Genomic DNA, 18,934 nt, shown 5'->3' on the forward strand with positions numbered 1-18,934 from the left:
AGTTTATTGTTACGTAAGATTAATATATGTACTTTTGGACATATTTTAGTGTTAGGATGGTGTACAAAATAAATATAAATATAAGATTAATGAGAAAGTATAGCTAAGCCAAAGGAAATTTCTTTCATTTGAATTCTACAATACTGTGTGTTCTCTTTTTGTAGTAGACAACTGATGCAGTTTTACTTGTAAGACCAATTTGAACCTTTTTTAATTGGCCTTTTTCAGCTAGATAGTGATTTAGTTCTATAATTTCATTCTCAAAAAATGGGAAAGATCTTACTATACAGTTTTATTAATCGATCTTTGTTTAGTACGTTTGTAAATTTGTAGCAATGATTGTTATTTAAACACAGTTTTCCTGCTAAAATGGAATTTTTTTGTATTTAAAAGCAAATAATTACCATCTTATAATAACTGTTCCAGAATTGATACGTACAGCAGAGCCTTGAAAACGTTTGCTATTGTAGAAATATAGTTCCATATTGAAGATATGGAATATCTACTAAATTATTTTTTGATTCAAAACCTAGAACTATATGCCCTGGTCTGATACGGCTTGACTACAAGTGATAGCTACACTATAAGATAGACAGTACAATAGGTTATAGGAGACAATGGGTATACTATCACAGTTGAGAGAATGGGGAACATAACCATCATTGATCGAAACCAACCAAAAAGACTATATATTTGTTGTTAGATGTTTCCTTTTCATTTACATTAAATTAGATAACTATGGCCCAAAATCAAGCAATACTTTATGAAAATTGTTTAATATAAACCCTATTTTAATCCGAATTTTTGAAATGAAATGAAATGAAATGAAATGAAATGAAATGAAATGAAATGAAATGAAATGAAATGAAATGAAATGAAATGAAATGAAATGAAATGAAATGAAATGAAATGAAATGAAATGAAATGAAATGAAATGAAATGAAATGAAATGAAATGAAATGAAATGAAATGAAATGAAATGAAATGAAATGAAATGAAATGAAATGAAATGAAATGAAATGAAATGAAATGAAATGAAATGAAATGAAATGAAATGAAATGAAATGAAATGAAATGAAATGAAATGAAATGAAATGAAATGAAATGAAATGAAATGAAATGAAATGAAATGAAATGAAATGAAATGAAATGAAATGAAATGAAATGAAATGAAATGAAATGAAATGAAATGAAATGAAATGAAATGAAATGAAATGAAATGAAATGAAATGAAATGAAATGAAATGAAATGAAATGAAATGAAATGAAATGAAATGAAATGAAATGAAATGAAATGAAATGAAATGAAATGAAATGAAATGAAATGAAATGAAATGAAATGAAATGAAATGAAATGAAATGAAATGAAATGAAATGAAATGAAATGAAATGAAATGAAATGAAATGAAATGAAATGAAATGAAATGAAATGAAATGAAATGAAATGAAATGAAATGAAATGAAATGAAATGAAATGAAATGAAATGAAATGAAATGAAATGAAATGAAATGAAATGAAATGAAATGAAATGAAATGAAATGAAATGAAATGAAATGAAATGAAATGAAATGAAATGAAATGAAATGAAATGAAATGAAATGAAATGAAATGAAATGAAATGAAATGAAATGAAATGAAATGAAATGAAATGAAATGAAATGAAATGAAATGAAATGAAATGAAATGAAATGAAATGAAATGAAATGAAATGAAATGAAATGAAATGAAATGAAATGAAATGAAATGAAATGAAATGAAATGAAATGAAATGAAATGAAATGAAATGAAATGAAATGAAATGAAATGAAATGAAATGAAATGAAATGAAATGAAATGAAATGAAATGAAATGAAATGAAATGAAATGAAATGAAATGAAATGAAATGAAATGAAATGAAATGAAATGAAATGAAATGAAATGAAATGAAATGAAATGAAATGAAATGAAATGAAATGAAATGAAATGAAATTAAATGAAATGAAATGAAATGAAATGAAATGAAATGAAATGAAATGAAATGAAATGAAATGAAATGAAATGAAATGAAATGAAATGATTTAGTTGCCGTTGATCATGTACATGAAATGGGCATTGTCATATGATTAATGAAATTAATTAAAACAGATTGTCATATATCTATAAAGACTAACTAAAATATAATTTCTATACATGTATTGAATGGGCAATGCTTAGTTTTTTTTTCATTATCATATCACTTAAGATCTTTGTTTTAATATTTATTTAAGGTAAATTGGTAATATTTAAAACTCAACGAAAAAATATCAGCGATGTATACAGCTAGATAGTGAAAACACAATCAATCTATTGATATTAATTGTAATTTCGTTATAATTTGCAAATTCTTTTAATATGCACTACCCCGGCCAAAGTAATATTTAATTATCAAAAATGCAAAATAAGTTTAAAATGAAACAAAAATAATCCTATGTAGATACCGTGCCATTAGTTGAAAACGGTAATCTAGTTCGAATTCCTTTGCAAACAAAAAACAACGGTTTAAAATTACCTCGAAACGAAATACTCTTAAAATGAAGACATTTTAATGATGGAGAGATTAAACCGGAGTGGGGATCTTTATGATTAATCGTTGTCTGCTTATCCTACAAAATTACTTATCGAGTGTTTTCAGACTGAAGAGGTTCCTTCAACTGTGAGCTAATTTTGCTTTATCATGAGGTTTCTGATTAATAGAGGTTACGACCTCTGGGTAAGGTTTACCTTCTAATTAGAAACCAACGTTAAAATACCCAAGGTATTATTTCATTTTACGTCAGATTACTAAAGACAAAACGAGTAAAGGTTGATTTTAATGTCTTAATCTTTTACTTAGTGCAACAGTAAGGGTAATACCCCCACCACAGTAAACCTGTAAACTAAGCGAATTTCCATTTGCCTGATTTGGTTTTCACTCAAATATATTTAAATACAATTTAGTTTAATAAGTACCTAGGTTTGCTTCTACAGGGAGTGGTATAAGGTGTTCTTTGATAAAATACTAATACATAAGTATAACGTAAATAAACTTGTCAAGTTTGATAACAATATCCATAAACAAGCAAACTACAAACGTTTACTTATTGTTCATAAGAATAACATTGGAATATTAAATTTTTTTTCTCCGTAACCACTTACCATAAAAAAAACACTTAAATATTATAATTTATTTATTTTTAAGCTTTTCAAAACAGTTATGAGTTAATTTAGAAAATTTATTGTTTTGAGGGTCAAAAATGGAAAACCCTTTTATAGTCTTTTCACGTGGATTAGGAACCGGAGTGAAGAGTGGTCAATTTTCCTATTTTGTACCATTTAGTGCTGTTCTGAAAAGTTACAATACTATCTAATAAGCAGTTATTTCTGTTTTCAGCCCGACAAATGTATGTTTTAGATCAAATGTTCTTGAGTTACGCATTCTACTAGGTAACCTTTGTACATAGTAATTTCATGTATCTAACGATACTATAATCAGTTATATTTGCTATGAGACGAATTATCTAGCAGGGCTAAAGAGTTATAAAAGCGTTACTTACTTTTTACCATCACAGTATTTTTAGAAGCTGGGAAAGAACCAAATGTTTGATAAACTGAACCCTCCTGGATGTTCCAGAAAACTCAACACTCAATAAATCCTTGTACAAATGGTGTCTGCTCTCCTTGATGTATATACCCTAGAGCTTTCGCTCTAACTTTAAAATATATGATCTTGATTTCCTTGATATTCTTCCAATTTGTAAAACCCAAATTTTAAGAACTAAGATATACTCGATATGAGGAACTTGATACATTATAATGGTTATTTGCCTTTTTTAACATAATCTTTTCCTTTAATAATGGGTTATTATCCATACGTATTTGTATAAATTTTTAAAACATTTTTTCTTCTATTTGAAATCCATTGTGTACCTTTGTCTTAATTTATTCACAGCATATTAATTTCACTTCATTTAAATGTGTTATCATTTTAAGAACAATATCGATCATGATAGTTTGGTCGTTAATCCTTTTGAATGATCTACTAATAGAGATTTTGTATGAATATATTTTGTTACATGTAATGGTATATTCTTTTAGAATAAAGCTGGTTTAGAGATTGATTAGCTACCATAATATAAACTAAACGAGTGATGTATTTACATAAGCGGTTTTAAGCGCACTACCCATAAGCCCTTGCATGTGTCCATTATACTACTTGTCAGATTGCAAATTGCTCCCTGCCTGGTTCTGATAGCTCATTAACCCGAAAGCATATGAGTTTAAAACATGAATTTTCGTTTGAGATTTAAATTTAACAAAAAACAAAACCCCTTCATATAAACATATTACTTATGAGTTTAAAACGTGAATTTGTATTGCACATTTGAATTTATAAATTTACAACTGTTATCCAGCTTCATATGAGTATGTCAACAACAATAAATTGACACTAAAATAACACGGCGAGGGATCGCTTGCTGTACTCTATTATGTTACATAAAACATTTATAGATAAATTTATTCTTTTGAAAAAGTAGGTCATATATATTTTAAATTTAGGCTGTAGGTGGTATTTATAACAAAGCCAAAATATAGTCACATTGAAACATTGTAAATAAAAACCGTTTTAATAAATGTAAAATAAATATTTTGGAAATAATATGAGATAATTTAGATGCCTGCCTTACGCTTTACATAATATGTAATATATATTGTATATTTTACATTAAAGGAACCATTAATCAACAATAAATAATAAAAAAATACATGCCATAAAAATTATAATAAAATATCATCTATAACAAATCATAGGGAACGTTTACTTGAGAGTTTTGAAAACCACGTTTTTTTACGTTTTAGATTTAAAATATTAACTATAGATAGACTTAAAAACAACAACAAAAAATGATCGGGCATGAAGTAAGAAACAAACAACTAAATTCCGTTATCCTCTCAGCAAAACTTTGTTTTTCGTGTAGAGCTTTGAAGCTGCTTGCATCACTGACCATGTTTGATCTTTCTGTAAACATGAAAATCTTTTCGCCTCTTAAGTAGAACGTTTTCTATTAAATAACCTAATAAAAAATTACTTTTTGAGTATACAGTATGTCTTAATTTATTGGATTAGTGAACACCGTTATGATATTCATCTATTTATATTGGGTTCTTTAAATTAAAATTGGTATAACGGCCATAAAGAAGCATGAATGATAAATTTATATTAATTATATTAGTATTTGATTTTCTACACTAAGTATTGTAAGTACCTGATTATTTATTCCAAAACTAACTCTTTTCCAATTTAACGTTATACATTGCCTCATCCTCAAAAAAAATTGTGTAGGAAAACCCTCCCGAAATAAAAAAGAATGCCTAACTTGGGAAGAAAATAACATAACTGTGACAGAAACGCAGTTTTATGCCCTATTATAATCAAACAAAACCTTGTTATCATTGTCATATTAAAGAGTTAGTGATATTAATTAACCCCCCCCCCAAACAAATCCCCAAAAAGGGGGGGAAGTACCCTTAAAATTAAGTTTACGCCTTCACTTTTTCTTTTTATAAAACTTTAGTTCATTTAGTATGTTTTTGCTTTTCCAGTACAAAAGGACCTACAAACACAGATTCAGACTTAACCTTCCTCTTCTATTAATATTTTCACTTCATCTTGGTTCAAATAGCCAACCTGGGCTAACAAAAAATCCCAGAAAACGTCTTTTAACATATTACAAATCACTTTTTTAATTATTTTTAAATGCCAATCGATGTATGATTCTACCATGTAAGATAACTAAAAGTAACTATCTAAATTGATATAGGATCCAGTATATTATCATAAGAAATATTGTGACTGAATATGTCCCTTTTACAAATATCAGGGCTCGTTATTTAGGAGATGTTGATCGACAAAACATTATCAAATGTCATTTACACAGGTGTGATTTTCAAAACCAAAACCTGTATCATGCCATACGATACGAATGACAGCAAAATTCCGATTGTTATTCATGTCAAATAAATACATAAAAGTATTTCATTAACACACAAAAATTAACTTTCAATAGTTTTGGGTGCTTTAATCTTAATTCAGTTTCAACATTAGTTTTAGAATTATATATACAAATACATTAGTCTTAGAATTGTGTCACAGATCTTTGTTATTCATGACGCATCCGCTTATTTGCATGAAGCAATTAACAGTACGGTTGAACATGTTAGCTACCTGTAAACAATGGAATTAAGTACTACACTATTCACCTCCTCTCTTGAGTATATAACGTTTCAATGCTTTGCAAATTTACCCTTCTTTATTAATTGGGTAAGTTTTATAATATTATACCTCACGCATAAACTCACGGAAAGTAGTAGAAAACTGTTATGCACATTTCACATTCATAAAGTACCTAATATAACAAATATTACATCTATAGCTGAATATTGTTTAACGTTATCCCAAATAAAAGCGAGTTTCAGTTACGTATGACTGTTTTGTAATTAAATGTTATACTTTTCCGTAAAAATGTTGTAAATTATTATTATCATTTATACATGTGTGTATAACAAATTTGAAAATAATTGTATATAGGCTTATCATAATAAACGAATATTAGAAATACTTTAATCGTTTACATTACACGAAAGGTTGACAACGTTTTTATACGAGTAAAATAATACTATTTGTGCGAATGAAATAAGTGTTTCACTTTAAACTGCACTATGCACTTTTATAGCTAAATGTTACTTTAGTGTATCTATTTATATTGAAATATCAGTTTGCAAAACATAACCTCTAACTCTGAGGTTGTTAGGAATGTGGAATATTCTAAACCAATACACCATTATACTCAACATTATTTAGATAGTAGCCTATGAAACTATGTCAAAAGTTATGTAGAGTACGGTACTATAGTGAGGTTTCAATGACCATATTACCAAATACTATGGTCTTGGTTTTTTAATAATATTCATATAATATATACGTATAAAAAGAGTATGCTTTAAATCTAATAATATAAATGTAAATCCACGTTATAAAAACTAAATAATATAAATGGATATGCTAATTAATTAAATAAAAACTACTTTTTTAAGCTTAACAGTTTAGTTGAAGCAACCTATTTATAATAGGTACTCATTGCCTTTTACCTTGATTAATTTATTAGTTTAGCTTGAGATGTCATAATACTCTCCGCTCCGCCAATAACAAGTGGAGCTGCAAATAAATTGCATGATCTTAGTAAATATGTAAACAAATATATATTAATAACCCAATTTTGAAAATTTTACATTTGTATTAAGACGGATTAATACTAGAGAATAAGCAGAGGTTTAAAATAATACGAAACATTCAAAAATATCTAACATCATTTCAGAAAACAGCTTCAGTATACATACAAATTTACTTCTCACTTTGAGGTTAAGCACTCTTTTTAATTTACGGCGAGAATAAACACAATGAGGCGGTTTAATCTTATATTTATTTAAAGGTTAATGCATGCTAAGTTAAGAATACCATCTAACTGAATATTAAATCGATGAATTTTAAAAACTACCCGTAATGTGATCAAGGGCATCATTCTAAAGTAGATGTTATGGAAAAATTTTTTTACCACTGCCGATATTGCGTGAAAATACAGAACAATTGCAAAAAACCAAAATGTTAATCGGTATTCGGTAGTATCAGAACACCAAATATTAAAAACAATAAAAAAATTAAATAAATATATTTTTTTACATAGCTCAGAATGAAACTTCCTTTACTCCACTTTACATCTAATATTCTTTGTTGCAAAGTTACAGTCTTACAATTACAAAACTACGACCGTAACTTAATTACCTAAATTAAATAGAAAATTAAATGTTTAACATGCACTCTATAAATCAAATCAAATCTCTTTATAGCCTTTCAGCTCTACAAAAGCAATTGACATTGTCAACAATAATACAGTTGTTAAAACTTTCAAAGTTTTTACCTTATAATGAATATTGGTATTGAAAATGTAACCAAACCCTTAAAGGAATCAACTTTTAAATATGTATAATAAAAAATGGTAAAATACCGCACAAACATCTAACATATTTTCTTTGATTTGTAAGCCCTCTTATTAAAGACTCGAATTCTAAGTAAATAAATTACAGTAGGCCCTAAGTAGTAAAATCATTGGACTAGTTTTAAATCTCATTTTTGTACTAACACGTATAGTACTCTCCTAAAGTTATTGGAAACAGATAGTAATACTTTAAATTTTCACATTTGCAATTATTTATTCAATGGAAAGTCAAACAAAGACTAATTTATAAGACTTTTTCAAATAATCGTGTTATTCTGGTTAGGATAATGCAGAACCCTTACTAAAGCAACTAAAATAAATATTTTACATTTCTATAAGGATAAAAATATATTTAAAATTTTGTTATCATGCTGTCGTAGGTTGATCGACTTAGAAAAGTTGTTCTGTAAAAAAGATCCGCATTACTTCAGTATTTTGAACACCTTATTAGCTTGATGTAAATAAGGAATCAACAGAGGCAATTAACGTGGAGGTATTGAACTACACTGTGAAGGTAAAATGAAACTTAAAGTTTAAAATGTCCCTAAAATTATATCAAAGTCAATAAAATATTTATCTTTCTAAAAGCTGACTGACTTTAGATTCAGACTTCCTAGAACACCTCCATAAGCTTAATGTTGCAAGAGACATTGTTATGTAAAATATTCAACACTTAACCATAACTTAACTAGTAAAAAAATCTTTTAATTTTCATTCTTGCGATGTTGTGTGTTTGAAAGAATATTGACGCAGTGTGTGTTGAATAAGTAACACCTGTGTGATTTAAAGTTATTTTTTTTTAGATTATACAAACTATATTCTGTTAACATGTAACTCCAACCAAACTTGTAAACAGAGCAACTACGATTTTAATATCGTTAACTTAGTTATTACGCAGGGATTCTAATATCATAAAGTTTGTAGATATTTACGCAACAGGCATTACTCAGTTTTCTGAAAAAATCTAATTTGGTTTTAATCATATCCAAGTTAACAACGTGCATTCAAAATTATTTAAATTGTATTATTGTAATAGTTTGATAGTGTATTAAATCATCTCTATTAACAATAACACTTTATTACTGTAGTTGGCGTCCATTTATTTACGGCTGGAAATAATTCCAATTGGATTGGTAAGTTTGAACAAAAAGTTTTAAAACGACCGGTTGTACTCTTGACAGTCCCGATCTATTCTTCAGGGGACCACTGGTTTTAAATCGTGGGTTATTTTGATAAATTACAAGTTTAAAATACAAATACTTATTAAATTACATAGCTCAGATTCCTTGAAGGTTTATTTTCATTGGTTGTCTTGTAATGTACAAATAAATATAGAGTAGAATAACTAATCTTCTTCCTACTACCCTTCACGTCCATTATTGTAGTTTTCGTTGGACAAGAACTTAATTAAACCATCCGTGTTTCAATGTCAGTGTAGTCATGTATTTAAATGTGTACTCATGACTTTTTCCAATAACGTCCTAACAATAACATGATAATGAACCTGCCTGTGGTTGAATGGCAAAACACTGCATCATCCGACAGTGCAATAGGTGTAACTGTTTATTGATAAAAACTTGATCCAGAGGCTAACAATGTTTATATTGATATGGAATGGGTAAGAAATGGGTAATGTATTTTATGTATTATTGCTTTTCCTTCACCAGTTATGTTTATTGCTACTCTTTAATAAGTTTATGCTTCGTTGTCTTATTAATAACTGATGTAGTGACAATATTCAATACAACAAATATCTTAGGTTGGTCTAAGGAGGGCAAGATATGTAAAGGGAAGTATAAACTCTTTCAAATTGTAAATGTAAAATAAAGAAAGCGCAATAGAAAACGTTAACATTAAAGATATTGTAAATAAAGATTTCCTGGAAGATGAAAAATAAGAATCTGGGAGAAAACAGGCAATTTTTCTCTTCAAACGACGTTACTCGAGTCATTATTTCCTTCAAGCTCACAGAACCTGTTAATGGTGGAATAAAATAGGTCTATAGCTCTAAGGGGTCTTTCTTTACGCTATTATAGTTATAGCAGATGATTGCAATGCACAAGTATGAGTGATTTAGTGTAAAACAGATAAAAGGGAGTGAGATTATGCTGACAAGTACTTTAAATCTTATTTAAAACTATCAATTTATTTGCTTGGTGTACGAGTGTTTTGTGTTATAATACATAAATATATATAATTATTGTTATTAACCCAGCTTACATAGCTTTAATTGCAAATATGTACGTATTTTATGTTAATCAAAAGAATTAAGAACAAATTGCTATAGACTTACATTGTTTTCAATGTTATAACACGTCATGAAATAATGGTTGTAAGATAACATAAATTAGCTATTAAACATAATTAATAAGAATTATTTACCAACCAATTTGTGTTAGTTCCTAAAACTAAAAACTTAATCAGTTGGACAAAATTATACAGAAAAAGATTGTTTGCAAAGAATAAGTATTTTGTCAACAACAAAAGAATTAGTATGTTTACTTTCAGCGATATACAAATGGGTATTTTAATATATACCTTAAAGATTTCAAACTTACATTTTAGTCCAACATCCTATATCTACTTCCCTATATCAACGTCCCTATATCTAATTCATCCATATGATTGCTGATAAAAATCGCTTCCTTTTTATTTACTAAGTAAAAGAAACGTATGTTTTCGAAATTGTAGATTACTGTAGGGATTGAACAGCAGAGGTTTGATTAAAAATATAAAACATAAAATGTCTCAAAGGTCGTTAATTGCAGTTGAATATCTCGTACAATAGCGAGCGGGTATCAAAAATTTGTATGCTGATTAAACTTTAAATATCAGAGTGTATTTCAGGATCATTTAAGGAGTTTGACTTTTTGACTTTTTACACACCAAACTAATCCTACGATATTTTGAGCAATGCATTATTGTCAGAATAATGTTTATATTATTTAATTAATAGAACTTGTTTCTACATCAACTATCTTCATTGGGCAATAGTGTTTGGATGTGTTGAAGCTAAAAAAATGCAAGGTTGAAACAGCTCACGGCATTTTGTAAAGGTTTAACAAAGTATTAGGTAACATTAGTATTAAGGTTTAACATTAGTATTAAGTAAAGGCGTTCCATTGACCAAACTTAACCCTAGATATTTTCTGATAAACATAAAAAACTACAATTAGTGTAAGTTTATGTGGGGGTATTCCTCTTAAAGGGGATATTGACTTTACATATTCTATCAAAATATGCCAAATCATCAAGCTGGTTCCTAACTCTTTTGTGACTGGTTAGGGTTCCATTACCCAGTTATCGTAACCAATCACGAAATTACTTTTCATTATCATTGACATGCATATTTCTGGTTTGTTTAAGAAACGTAAAGAAACGTAAACGACCTCTAGGGTTTACTTTTGTATGTGGATGCTCGCTTTACTATTATTCTAGGCTATATTATTTGAACCTATTTTGCGTGGAGCAGCAAGCAGTAAAACCCTGGTTAAAATCTCTTTCGAACAATATTTTTCCGCCCATTGGAACTTGTCATTGTACTTACTTAATGAAACATTATCTGTACAAACCTATTTCATCTTTATTCCCAGGTTGTTTTCCAAGAGTGACCGTTGATGTTATTCCACTTCATACAAAATATTGATACAATAATATAAAACTCAAACATAAAAAAAGTTTGTAAATTTACAAAAAAGTTTAGAATAAATCCTTAACATATGTTTTGAAATCAAAACAAATCATAAGTTTTCCATTTAATCTTGAATCGCTTATTATTCAGTAAATGGGGTTATTTCATGTTGAACATTCCTTGCACACAACAATCTACTTTTAAGTAATATATATAAAAATTAATTAAATTTTGTTTAAATTTAGCCACTCTTACCCGTGACTGAATACATTCCTCATATAAGAAATCGAATCTAAGGCTTTATAATGCTGGTATACTGTTTAATAAACGATGTTTTGCAATTATTCCCTAAAACGAGAAAAATACTTAAAATTCAGATTGGATATGATTTAAAAGCACTTTTTTGCATTTGAAAAACTTTATATTTCCAAAAAAATATCTTTAGATACCTCATCATATCCTAAACATTGCGAAACAAACTAATTTTCAAAGGTTTGTTTCGGTTCCAGATATTGTCGTAATACCTTTTATGAACTCTGATTCTCACTCCCCCAGACTTTTATTGTAAACACTTTTTTTATAAAATTTATTTAATAAGATAGTCTATTATTTTAGTAGCGTAGTAAGTACGCAACGTAGTAAATAAATATATATATTTATATTTATATGTACTGAGAGCAAGGTGGTATTATGTATACAAAACATATATTTTCTACTCACTTTAAAATAAAGTAAACACATCTAGTTCATAATTCTTATTTTTTATAGGCTTTTTCGGTATAACAATTTACATAAAATATTTAAACAGCTATATTACAGACAAATGAAATAATATACATCAAGATCTAATAAATGTTGCTTTTTAAAAACCTTTCATCTCCTAAAAAGTTTTGTATCGACTAATTACAAGCAAGAGTACTTAAATATTTTTAGTAGATTCTTTTCTATAGACCACTTGGCATTAACACTTGACCAGAAGAATTAAATAGTCGTATTGCTTAAGATCGTGTCTTAAGTGTATATCTACTTACCATTTGACCAGCTACATCATATTATTATGACAATTAATTACTATTTTTTCACTTGATTTTAACTGCAAGACTGGATCAAATAAATATGATTAAGACTTCAAATGTCCAATTCATAAATCTATAGAAGTTGCTTTGAATCTCCATCATAATCCAAGTAAAACTATAAAAATAAATATAAATAAAAAAAATAATTTAGTTTTTGATTAATAGTATTATTGCCTTTTTATAAAGTTGAATAAATTCTAGGCCCATGAAAGCAGAAACCGGTGGATGAAAAATGATCTCCTTTGCCATGTGATGAATGATATCACATCACGGAAAGGTAGGTAGATATATCTTGACTGCTTGGGTCAAATATTGTTACTATGATAACATGGATAATGTATGTGTTATCATCACTATGAATATATATCTAGAGTTTATAAAGTTGTCAGATACTCAAACTGCAATTTAAGTAGCTTACATTTTTATATTAAAACGTTAAAGGTTATTTTATTCTCATATTATAAATCAATCACTTGACCGCTTTTTATGATTCTTCTGTTGAAAGAAAAATAGCTTTGAAAGGAAAAGAATATTGAAGCCATAATTTTTTGTATCTGTTTTATATACATTTAATTTTAATTTAGGAGGAAAATGCCAGCGGCCGGTGATACCATTTTACGTTTTCCAAGTGCAATATAATTTAGTTTTCCAAATTTTTTGCCGCACACCAGTATTCTAACCAAACAACACAAAACAGTTTGCTTTTATTAGGTGGTGCAGCTGGTGCAGTGTTTCATATTTCGTTTGATATTTGAATTTAATCTAACCTAAAAACGTGTTGTACAGTGTTTGAAGGGCTAATTATTTATATGCGTAACTGTGGTAAAAATATAATGCGTTGCGCGAGTGCAAACTGCCTTTGCTGCACTCGAGAAACTTTCAAAGTGCCACTTCGCTTCCTTGTTACACATATAACTATTGACGAACAGCGGTCTTCTTTCTACATACTGCTACGAAATGTACATGTTTTAAATTGTTTTTATAAATGTTGATCGTTGGTATATTTTTTTATGATAACACACGTAGTCTTTTCCTGCCATAAATTATTTGCGTTTTCAGGAAAAGTGTAATCTTAAACTATATATCTAAAAATGTTAAAATTGATTAAGTTTTGTCATATGTTTAATCCATGTTAATAAAGGTTTATTCTATACAGAATTGAACTCATTTAGAGGCATTTTATCCGCAAATTATGGTTCAACTGTATATGTCATCAGTAGTTTACACGTTGATAGCTGGTTCAAATAAAAGAGTTCTGAACCCCTGTTCTGAATAAAAAAACTGTTTTAACCGAATACTTGATTCTTCTGCGTAGGACGGACGCAAAGCTATTTTTATCAATGAAAAAAAATATATATTAGAGTCTATTTATTTATATTTATGTAAACCTACGGTAAAATGTGTAGTATACGTTAAATGGATTAAGTATTTCTAAGGGTTACCTTTTAAACCCTTCCCTAAAATGTTACTACAAGTCGTTTGAGGTTATCCATTGAACCATAACATTACCTTTCTAGTATGATAATATTAAAATACTGCACTAAGACTTTAAATTTTAAAAATAATTGGAATATTCTTAACTGAAAGGTTATCAAAGCAGCAAAAAGAAGATATTTGTATTATTTTGCCAATTTAGGAATATATTATCCACTAACTCTGTTAAAATTATAGTCTATTTTACAAAGGTTTTAGAAACTCTGTAAAAAGAGGGTAAATACAAAAGTAAATACTACAAATAAAGAAAAAATACTAAAATTGGATTATTATTAAATTTCCAAATTAATCATTCTTTGTAAATAAAACATGTTTATCAATATAAAACAGTTCTCGTAGCCTTCTGTAAGTTATTATTACTCAAAGTTTCTATATATTCAAACCATGTTAATTGCTTTCACGCAAAACAGGCACAATGTAATGTTGTGATTAAAATTCGATGACGTTATCTTAATTTGATTTTAATTACTCTTGACAGTTCAAATTACGTAGATTTTAATTATAATTTGTATTGACTACTAAAATAAGAATTAAGATCTTTTTCTTGATTCAATGACCCTATCAATAGCAACAAACCTTTATGTCAAATATGTAGTGTTAAGTGATGAGCCTTATGATATAAAATTAAATGATTTGTTTGGGTGTAGGCTACTTTTATTAGATTTTTCTGATTTATTGGCACAATCTTCAGTTTACTTTTAGTGAATTTCCCATACAGTATACTTGAACTGTTTTTCTACATCATTAATAAACAGAAACTGTACCGACAAGATGAATTTGCTGTTATTGTTATATTTATATACCTATATTCTTTCTTCTTTTGCAGATATTATAAAATACAATGCACTATTTTGGTGAATATAGAAAAAATCTATACACAAATATTACTTAAGCAATACTTAATACCTAAAGGTTTAATTTACAAAAAAAATCCCGGGAAAAATACCTTTAATTTTTCTTTTATTAAGTTGATAGCATGGACCTATTGGTAACTCATACTAACGTTTAATCGCATTTTCGAAGCATCTCAAACTATGGTTGAAGGAGGGTTATAATATTTCTTGAAACATCGTTTTTCAATGAGTATTCACATGTTACCATATGACCCAAGCCTTTATACTCCTTATTAGAAGAAGATTAGTTAAAATAAAGTAAATATACTTTTAGAATCTGCAAATACTCAATCGTGATTTCAATACGCAATAATAGGGATAAAGTGACGTAACTGAAAGACTCTGCTGATTAAAAACTTGACTTGCTTCAGGAAGTATAAGTTATAATCCTCCTACCTCATTAGCCTGCGATGAAACTTGCTACAAACTTTGCAAGAACATTTTATGCGGCAGCTGCATAGTGTATTTATTTTTCATATAATTAATTAGAAATTATTAAATGTTGAAAATATAGATAAGCCATTCAATATTTTCATTGTCCAATCATCGCTTAGAACTCCTTTATTTGCTGTCTCTGTGTTTTTTAAATTTTTAATAATATTATCCTAAGATTTATATCAGCACCTAACAAATAGTGTGATTTATACAATTTTAGTATTACAAACATTGAAGTCAAAAGTGCTTGAATCTCATCAATTAATTTCATTGTGAACATTTGCATCTTTCCTGAAAACTTTGGGAAATTCGACAAAGTTTAAATGATTATAGCTGAGGAGAATTTTTGTAAGCCTTTTTAGGGCGAAAAGAAATTACTTGGAATTCAAACGGAATTGAAGACAATTTACAAAGTTTTAATGGAATGTTTAAGCTTTGAAAAATGTTGGCGTTAAAATACAAAATAAATAGGTTTGCTTCAGTTTGACCTGGTTAAGCTTCACTGAGCTGTTTAAGCATTATTTTAATTTATGTAAATAATTTAAACTTCTAACTGAAATCTAAATCCTAATTTTGATATTCATTTTTATTATTTTAAGTTTCAATACCCTGGAGCAAATTTAATTCATATTTATTGAGCGCTTTTAACTGTGTAGACATAATCCTGGTACAAAAATATAGGTGTTATAATGTAACTATCCATTTTTAAATTTATATATTAGTATAACATTGTACATAATATACTCTGCTAGATTACTCACAAAATAATTTCCAATGCCTTTGATAAATTTAGTTTTTCCAAATTTATATGTTTTGACAGTTATTTTTTTTTTTATAAGTATTTAGTTTCTCATTCCCTCTATGTTAAGGTCTAGGTTTTAAAATGCCCCGGTGTGTTTCTTGTACAAGGAGGAAGTCGCATTCGTACGTCTTGCACATATCAGAGAGTAATAATTCTTTGTTTCTCGATATTCTCTCGATATTAATTGATATCGTTACTAATGGTCTTGAAAAAGACCGTTTAGGTAGATTTATTTTTCGTATGATTCCGGTTGTAGAAGGATTTGCCGCTGAAATGTCAGCGTTGCCCGTGGTGCACCCGATTGTGATATCATTCTTAGCGTGTAGTGGTCACAATCTTCGGGGAGGCTCCTTCTGTTCACCCCGATAGGTCGCAAATAGATCAGGATAGTAAGGACGCAATATCTAAGGGTTTTTTGTACCCAAGTTCAGTGAATATAATCAGAGATAACGCTTTAATGGCAGTACGACCAAGTAAGGGTTGCTTAAGGCCACGAATGACATAGAGTTTTTCTTCACACTTCCTATCGCGCAGTTTTAAAGAAGAAACTAATTTTCCAAGGGAGCTAAGAGGAAATTGACCAGCAGACTTGATACATCCATTAAAATGCTGTAATAACAAACGTGAAACACTCTTTCTCATATGGTAGAGTCGTGGACAAGCTATGCACTGAGAACGCATCATTGCCCAGCCAAGCACTTGTGCCACTACCAGAAAATTCTGCCTCAGATTCCTCAACCTATTTAACTTCTTTCTTCTTTCTTTTACAGTATCGTTAAAAATACCCCACTATATTGCAATACCTACACCGTACTCTGTATCCTGGGTATTATTCTGTGGAGTGATAGTTAGTGTCCCCGCGTCGAAAACATTTGAAACTTCTTACTTCTTTACTTATATTTTGACTACTTTTAGAACCTGAGCCTGAGGACGAGGACTTGTCATATCAGGCTGAAATAACGTCAACGTCCTTTGACGTCACACCTCTAATAGTTCCTTGCTGCATTTTAACAGATTCCCATAGCTTAGCTTTGTCTAATGCTTCATTCAACGACAGGTTGCTATTCATCTACAACGATTCACAGAGTTTGCTGTCACGTACCCCACCCACGATGCGGTCACGTAGCATCTCGTCTTCAAGTGCCCCAAAGTTACAGTTGTTGACCAGTCTATGAAGAGCTGTTGAGTATACTTCGAAAGATTCCCCTTCAAGCTGGTTCTTTACATTTAACCGTGCTCTTACATAAACAATGTTGACAGCTTTGATAAAGTAATTATTAAAATTGCGTACAACTTCATCATAAGAGGCGTTAGCCAGCCCAAATGAATAAAAAATATACTCAGCATCATCACCCATGGCAAGTATTAAAGAACTGATCTCAGTACCCTGAGGTTCGTGGTTTCAAAGTGAAGTGACCCAAATTGCCCAATCAAGTGCCCATTAGATTCCCGGTTTAAAAAAAACTATCAATAGGTGGTGGTACATAAATGTACCTGCCATGAGGAACCATGTCAGGTTTGCCAGTCACTGTAGAACTTTGCTGGTTACCTGAATTTTAATCTTCTTCAGTCTCTGAATCAGCCAGGTACCTTTGTGACTTTCTGGTCATCCTGTTTGGCATGGTTAGTTCCTGTCTGACACCAATGAGGTATTCCTGAAACCAATACAATGATAATTAATAAGATAGTTATTGTGTCAATAGATTACAACATCTAACTCCGATAATCTTTGTTTACAAACACTCTCCAAAATATAAAATATGTTTTTATAGAATCACATGAATTATAGTAAAGACATAACAAGAGACCAGCACAGTAACAACCCTCACTTAAACAAATTTAAGTGCTATAAATACAAAAAAAGCCAATGAATACCAATCCTAATATTTACTGTTCGTTGTTCTCAGCTGCTATTGTTTAACCGTTTTGTGATTGGCATGCCTATTGTGGTAACGAATCGAACAGTACAAAACCATGTTTTGGCCTTTATTTCTAACAAATATCCTAGTTGGTATCTTGGTTATAAATGAATAACATAGTTATCATACGCATGTCAAAATTGATTTAAGATGCACGAGCTACGTTTCGTCGAAATATTGCTTTTGTATAACCGGAAAAAAGGAAGAATTAAACTAACACGCTGGTAACTGAAAAAGTAAGATCGAGATTCTGTGTTTCCAAATAAATATTTTTATCTTGAGCTTATGCCAATGTTTAGTTGTAGCAGAGCCAGTGATATGTTTCTGCTCTCTGACGACTAATACCAATTAATTAGCCGTAAAAACAAAAAAAATTAATATTACATACGTATTAAGTTTCTTTATATAGGCCCTATCATCTAATTTAGATTTAGTATATGATAACATAATGCCACAGAGTTACTGTGAAGACAGAATGATGTTTTTGCAAACTGTTAGTTCCAGCAAGCTGCTGCGTTTAATATTAAAAGTACCTTTCTAAATATCAAACCATCCAGCTTTATATCAATATTTAGGGACATTTAGATTTTTAGATTTGTTATTTGATTCCTACAAAATATTTCTTAATAAGTTT

Source organism: Macrosteles quadrilineatus, unplaced genomic scaffold (genome assembly GCF_028750875.1).
Source record: "Macrosteles quadrilineatus isolate MER2022 unplaced genomic scaffold, UCM_ALF_1.0 Scaffold_5__1_contigs__length_97177068, whole genome shotgun sequence".
Lineage (NCBI taxonomy): Eukaryota > Metazoa > Arthropoda > Insecta > Hemiptera > Cicadellidae > Macrosteles > Macrosteles quadrilineatus.